Raw genomic sequence first — 7,784 nt, 5'->3', positions numbered from 1 at the left:
ATTAAAAGTCGGCCTCTGTGCACCCTTCTATGATATAGGCCAAGAAATGAATACAGGAGAAAGCAGAGGAATTTAAGAGGATGAAAGTTTATATTACACATGATGACATTTACAGAATATTGAAGCAAATCACTTACCAGGATGTCTCTAGCCGTGTTCTTGGGCCGTTAGTCGCCCAAGATCAATGTATTTGTGTTTCTCCTCCGATGTGAAGCCATGCCACATGTTACCAAGTCTGAAAATCACGAAAGGAAACACTTGTAAAACAAGTCAGATTCTATGAGGTTGCGAGGGTTTGTTTACATGGCATTAAAAGTCGGCCTCTGTGCACCCTTCTATGATATAGGCCAAGAAATGAATACAGGAGAAAGCAGAGGAATTTAAGAGGATGAAAGTTTATATTACACATGATGACATTTACAGAATATTGAAGCAAATCACTTACCAGGATGTCTCTGGCCGTGTTCTTGGGCCGTTAGTCGCCCCAGATCAATGTATTTCTGTTTCTCCTCCGATGTCAAGCCATGCCACATATTACCAAGTCTGAAAATCACGAAAGGAAACAGTTGTAAAATAAGTCAAATTCTATGAGGTTGCGAGGGTTGGTGTAAGAACATCTTAACTGGTACTACAGAAAGAAGTTCTGTGGATGGTAGGGATGACTGCAGTGCAGTGAGGTGAAGTAATCTGCTGCTGACCCTCGCCAACAGAATTATTCTTAGTTTCGGGACCCGTCGTGACTCATGACTTATCTGTTCCAAGACTCTCTTATGTGTTTTGAAATAGGGCCTCCTCTTTGACAGCGCTCAAATCTTCCCCCTTTTTCCCACTGTTATATTCCCCTCCATCACCCTGTGGCCTACGTCAACCAAAAGACCTTGTGGCTAGTGAAAGTCATCATGGTGTTATATCCGCTAACATTCTTCCGAACAGAATGTTCAGACAATGAAAGTGGAGTGCAGACAATTACAGCAGAGGTGGAAGCGCAGCAGCTCGAAGGAGATGAGAGGTTATATCCATGGAACTTCATTCTGTGGCATCAACATAGGCTCTGCCTACTATAGGAACAAGTTAGCATCATCATCAGTGATGTAGACCATTATGCCATCATTATAAAGCTGCTGAATTCTATGTAACTTACTTTCTTTATTCATACATCATTTGGACTTTCAGACCTACTCAAGAACGAAATTTTCTCCCTTAAGTTTGCCTATACAAGGTATGACGTAGCCTCATTCATAGAGTTGGCAGGAGGCTACAAGGTGCTATGTGATTTCAGAAAATTGTTCAGCGTGTGCTAACAACTTACCTGCCATATATAGTTCAGGAATGATGGAGCTATACCTCCATTCTCACGTCTTTATGGTGTGGTGCTTAATAATTAAATACATGGACAAATTGAACTTACCCAAAGGAAGTAAACCCCTGGCCAAAATCCCTGATTGTTTCTTGATCAGTTTATCCAAAATAAGATGAAGCCATTTTGTGCCAACAACTAACCTAGGTCTGCTTGGTGAATGACAGTTGTCCTAGCTACTGAACAGCACACAATTAATAAATGTGACGATTATACCCATATCTTGCAATATGAATGCATTTAAAATAATCATTTAAATGTTGAAGCAGACAAATGAGCAGCTGCTTCCAAATTCTAGTTAGCAATGCTCCCAATGCAACACAGTGGTTCTGTATATGTAACAGTTCTCATTCTGATAAGCAACAGTTTTGAAAGCCACATCTAAGTCTCCTATCCAGTCTGTACTGCAGATAAGTCAGGAGGGGAGTGAAGGTGACCGACCACTCACCTCCATCTAGTGCCATGGTCAAGAATGTTGGAACTACACCTCCATATGCCTCCATGGCGTAGTGTTCAAGTTATTATGCATATGGACAGCATTTTTGTTAATCACGCAACTGACACATCTGAGTGTTCTAAAAAAATAATAGGGTTTTATATATATATAACAACTAGATTTATCAATTTAAAATAATCAAAATTCATTTCAATCAATAGCAAATCCATTACTAAACAAGTTCATCATCTTCCAATATTAAGATATCTTCAGGGCACTCCTTCCAGAAGGTTCTGCCTGAAATAATAAATATGTATGATAAGAAATGGTAGATTTGTAATAAAATATGTCTTTATGGCATAGTTCTTAACTAATTAAGGACAGGGACAACATTCTTTTAATCATGCAACTTCCAACTAGTTCTGACATACGTGAGTGTTCTAGAAAAATAGCAGACTGTTGGTTTCTGTTTACATAACTAGATATTTACAATTTGAGATCATTTAATAACTCAACCATCTCCCACAGAAGGTGTTTGTAAGTATCTAAGATGAGGACATCATCACCCTTATCATCCCCTTTGTCATTCAGCAGCAAATTTCAATGTTCACTACTGGTGCTATTACCAAGCGATCCAGAGGTTTCTTCTGCATCTTCCAGCTGCATTAGTCTAACTCTCTTGGGAGCAGGATAACCTCCATCATAGTTCTTCCTCTTTGATGCCATTACTTTCTGTATCTCAGTCAAATGCTGCTGCCCAAAAATTCTGCCAAAATATAAAAATGTGCAATAAGAAATGGAATATCTCTAATAAAATATTGTGATAAATGTCCTGTTTGCTGCACCTTAGCTGCAAATGAAATATGTAACAACATAAATATGTTTAACAGTTATGGCTTGAATGTTAATCTTCTGGCTACTTTTGCTTATGATGTAGTTAAAAAAGTCACTTGGTTCCATGAAGAAGTGACACAGGTGACGAAATCTTAAGTAAGCTATGGCCTCACAATCACGTAGGATATCTTCTTGTAGGCACCTTTCACAGGTTGGGTCATCTATTAGTCCCAGTTTGAAAAGGTGTCCTTTTAGGTGGCAGTGTCTTGTAAGTAATCCTACCACCCATCTTAATTGATCTCTGTTTAATTTCAACAGGTTCTCCTTTCTTCTGGCAGAGGGTCCTGATATAAACCTCTTTGCCTTTTTGAGTCCAATTGTGGAATCCCAGTGATTTTTTGTGATTTATATCTGTCCATGCCCTAATCGCTTTCTTGGCAATTCTAATTGAGATGCCGCAAGCTGGTTCAGGTCCTGTGAATGGCTGTTGAGATCCTGTTCTTGCCAGCTGATCTGCGGTTTCATTGCCTGCAATACCCTCATGACTGGGCACCCATATCAGTTGTACTCTGTTATGTCTGGCCAATTGTATGAGGGATTGGTGGCAGTCCCAGACCAATGTTGTGGTGATTTGGTGTGTACCAAGTGCCTTAATTGCAGCTTGACTGTCTGCTGTAATATAGATGTTCCTATTTTTATAGCTTCTATCCAAAAGTCTCAACTGTTCATGCCTTAATGGCATACACTGCTGCCCGGAATACTGTTGTGTACTGACCAAGGCCGAAACCATGTTTCCGCTCTGTTCCATCACAATAAACCCCAGCTCCAGTGCCTTTATTTGTCTTCTTTTTTTTTTTTAATTCGCCTAATGGGGGGTGGAGTTCAACTGGGTCCACTCGGCATGGTAGCCACTGACTGGCTAGTGTCGCCTGCCCTGAATGATTATGATGTTTGAGAATTTGGTGAAATAAGGATAGGGGAAACCGAAGTACTTGGAGAAAACCTGCCACAGCGCCACTTTGTTCACCCCAAATCCCACTTGACCAGACCCAGGATCGAACCCAGGCCACTGCGGTGGGAAGCCAGCGACTAATCACTTTAGCTAAGGCGCAGCCTTTTATTTGTCTTTTACCCATCCATATACCAGGTTAGGCCCCCCCTTTCTATCCGGTTGAAACCCTTTTCCATTCACTTCTATCAGGAAATCTGATCGTGAAGGGTTTATCATTGACATGTTTCGGTTTCATTTTATCAGACCCCATATATAGGACGGGTTCTTTTTTTCATGTCCTGAATCGTGTATGCATGTCCAAAACTTTCAGATTTAGGTCTCCATTGATTATTGCAGTGTAATGTGTAATTCCCTGGCTTGGCCTCTGCTTCCATCTGCAGATGCAGCGTGGAGAGTCCTAGTAGGATTTCCATTGCAGCTGTTGAAGCTGTTCTAATTGCTCCCGTAATTGCCAATCAGGCTGTCCTTTGCAGTTTGCTAAGTTCTGCCTGACTTGTTTTAAGTTTAACTGTAGGCCACCATATAGTTGAAGCATAGGTAATTGTGGGTCTTACTACTGCAGTATATATCCAATATACCACCTTTGGTTTCAGTCCCCAGGTTTTTCCAAACGTGCTTCTGCATGTCCAGAAGTCCTTATAGGCCTTGTTAATAGCCTTGTCCAGCTGTTTCTTCCATGTCAGTCCCCTGACTAATGTTATTCCAAGGTACTTTACTTCATTGGATAGCCAGATCTTTTTACTGAAGAGGACTGGTTCCTTAACCCTTTGAGTGCTAACGTCCCTGTGGACGGATACGCGAAAAGTGCTATGCCATTTAAATAATATTACATGCATATTGATAATAAATTCTACTCACCCAATTTTTGGAGTCAGGAAACTGGAAAAATTCCCTGTTGTTGCCAGATGAATGTATATTGTTATGCTGGAATGATTTCTTTTCTATCACAGCATATTATGGAAATAAAAAATATTTTTGATACTTTTTCTTAGAAAGAAAACAAAGCCTTGACTTTCAAGAATAATATCAACATCAAATAATTGAAAAAATAATAATCTATTGCTGTTGTCTGATAGCTCTATTCAATTTATATATGATGTTAAAATTTGAAAATTAAACACCAGATAGTTTATTCATAGTATCAAAATTTTTAAAACACTGCACTTCACGCTCTCTCTGCATGTAGAATCAGTGAAACAGCATAAGTGAACTATGTACCACTGGTACATTTATGTTCAGGGAAGCATTCACCATGAAGGCCCTTCTCACACTTTGCACATATTGTGCGAGATCTTCTTCTCTGCCCTTTCCCGAGTCTTGTCCTTCTGTTGCAAACACAGCAATCCTTTTCTTTCCTGGGGGCAACTTTCTCAAAAATTTCTCCTTATTTTCCCCTGCATCTGATGGTCCAGCTGTAGGTACATTTGTTCTCTCTTGCATCCACTCTTCACCTAGAGATTCTATAATTTTGATGTAGAAATCAAGCCGAGACGTTGGTTTTGAACCAGCTGGAATATTTTCTTTATAAAGTATGTACAAATTGAGTACCATTCGAGAAAAAATGTTGAAGCACACTTTCTTCCAGTATTTTACTATACGACGTTCATCGATGTAGGAATACAACATCTTGTCTGAAGTATCAGTACCACCCATGAATTTGTTGTAGGACTGGATAATTTGGGGGGTTTTCACAGTTTTTTTATTACCACGATGAACTCAGGTGTATTCTGTTTCAGTAACTTGACCATGGGTGGAAAGGAGCAAAACTGTGGAACTTTGAGATTTTTTCCACGGTATCCTACAGACAGAATTGGGCCACTGTGGAAATACTGTGTTTGACCGACCTGAAATTTATTTCCGAATGTTTGCAGGCAACCATTTTCTGTTTCTTCTAATTGTGCCGGTTATGAAAGTCTGGAGTTCATAAAGTTCTTTTGCAAGGGGGATGCTCGAAAAAAAATTGTCCATGAAAATGTGATAGCCTTTATGGAGATAATTTCCCATATTCAAAAGTTTCATTAGTACCGTGTAAGCTAATCCATATTTTTTTTCTTTCGGATATGTTTTCATTATTATTGCCCCCCCCCCGATATACAAAAAAAGCTACACAATACTTCGACAATGAGTCACATAACATCCACAATTTTATTCCCCTACGGTGATGATATTTATTAGGCAAACATTGCATCAATTGTGTATGATTTTTGTTGCCAACTAAGCTTTCGTCAACATTAAGTTGGTGTGGCACATAATGGTGATGGAAAAGTGTATTTGCGTGGTCAATCAAGGGTTGGAATTTAGTGCAAGGGTCATATCCGGGTTGTCTAGGGCCTGCCAAGTTCTTATTATCCACCAGATGGAAAAATTTCAGGATGAGCTGGAAATGGTCGCGGGGAAACATATTACGGAACCAAGGAACATTTTGGCTTGGGCTTGTAGACCAATATGAAGAAATGGTTGGCTGCCTTTTGATTCCCATATTGAGAAGGCGGGCAATGAAACCTTTCAATTCTGTCACTGTAATGTTCTTCCATTTTAGTACCCGGGAGTGAGGAGAAATATTTTTCTGGGTCTGGAGGAAAGTTCTTGCATAATTATTTGTTTGGATAACTATGGAATTTAGCAGTGATGTGGTGAAAAATAGATAAAAACAATTTTAATTTTATGTATAGTGATGTAAGACTGTAAATTTAACACATTTTTTTTATCTATTATAATGATTATAAGCTGTACATATATATTTATAATTGTATTGTACTATATTAACTATGTGACTGGTTCCATATCTATGTATATGGATTTATGGAATATACAATAAATGAATGAATGAATGAATGAACTGGTGTCATAGGTGTGGATGGGATATGTTTTGGTCCTTGCATTCCTTTATAACAGAAAGGGACTTCTGGTGAATATCACTGTCTTCAGCAACCTCCTCCTAGTCACACGAATAGTCAGGAATGCTTTCCACTGCATCATCAAGGTCAGGGGGTGGCATCTCAATGCTATTGGCGGGCAACACAGCCAGCGTGACATCATGAAGCATCACTGCTGCCGCGGTGGCCAGCAGCAATTCTCTTAATAAGAAAAAAACTGCAGCCAGTGCCGAGGGCTCGGTCAGTAAGAAGGTATGCTATTATACCACCAGCATTTTTTTTATTGCTCCCTCCCAAAAATTCGCTGGTTCACACATATAGCTAGAATCAATAATTGATGTAAATGAAATGTTCTTATTTTACAGGCACTAGTGAGAAACTTTCTCCCGATAAATAATGTTGCAACCTCAATCTTGTACTGCAGAGGTTCTTACTCCGTTGTGTGTTTTCTGTTTTCAAACTGAGTTTAATATCACTTCACTCTAAACCATCTGGAGGGGAATGAGTTAAATGATATTAAACTCAGTTCGAAAACAGAAAACACACAACGGAGTAACAACCTCTGCAGGACAAGATATCAGGCTGCAACATTTATCGGGAGAAAGTTTCTCACCAGTGCCTGTAAAATAAGAACATTTCATTTACATCAATTCAACACCCCCTTACTGAAATGCAATGGATATTTGAACTATAACATATATAGAATACTTGTGTTTAGGAAAGCTGACGGTGGGTAAACTTGAAAGAAAATTCTGTTTCCATCAGAGATACTTGTATTCAACTTCATAACTTTGCTTACAACTTATAATTGAAAGCTACACAAAACATAGCTTTTCAGTTACATTAATGTGTTATAAATCATGTATAGAGAGTAATAATACTAAGGTTTCCATTGGTTATTAATTTTAGTAGAATAATGAAACTCGAGAATCTGATACACACTCTTGTTAACAAGATTAAGATTGCATTTAATAATATATGAAAAGCAATAAAATAATTGCAGAACTCTTACAAACCTTTTTNNNNTGGACTTGTTTCATCCTGGTCTGTCACACTAACAATTACAAAGACAAAAATAACTCCGTCCAGCAAGCCACGAACAAACACGGACAATACTAAGAATCTCTTTCACAAGATAGACAGGCGGCTCAAGTTCAGCCCCCCTCCAAGAAAGACGATAGGAGAAGTGACACGAACCTGCACGGTTTATAAAATTTTGACTTAAACAAAGTTTTTAAAAACTTTGAAAAGTTTTAATACCAGGAAGGC

The sequence above is a fragment of the Cryptotermes secundus genome, unplaced genomic scaffold, assembly GCF_002891405.2.
Source record: "Cryptotermes secundus unplaced genomic scaffold, Csec_1.0 scaffold1449, whole genome shotgun sequence".
NCBI lineage: Eukaryota > Metazoa > Arthropoda > Insecta > Blattodea > Kalotermitidae > Cryptotermes > Cryptotermes secundus.
The sequence above is the reverse complement of the archived record's forward strand: the minus strand, read 5'-3'. Positions refer to the sequence as shown.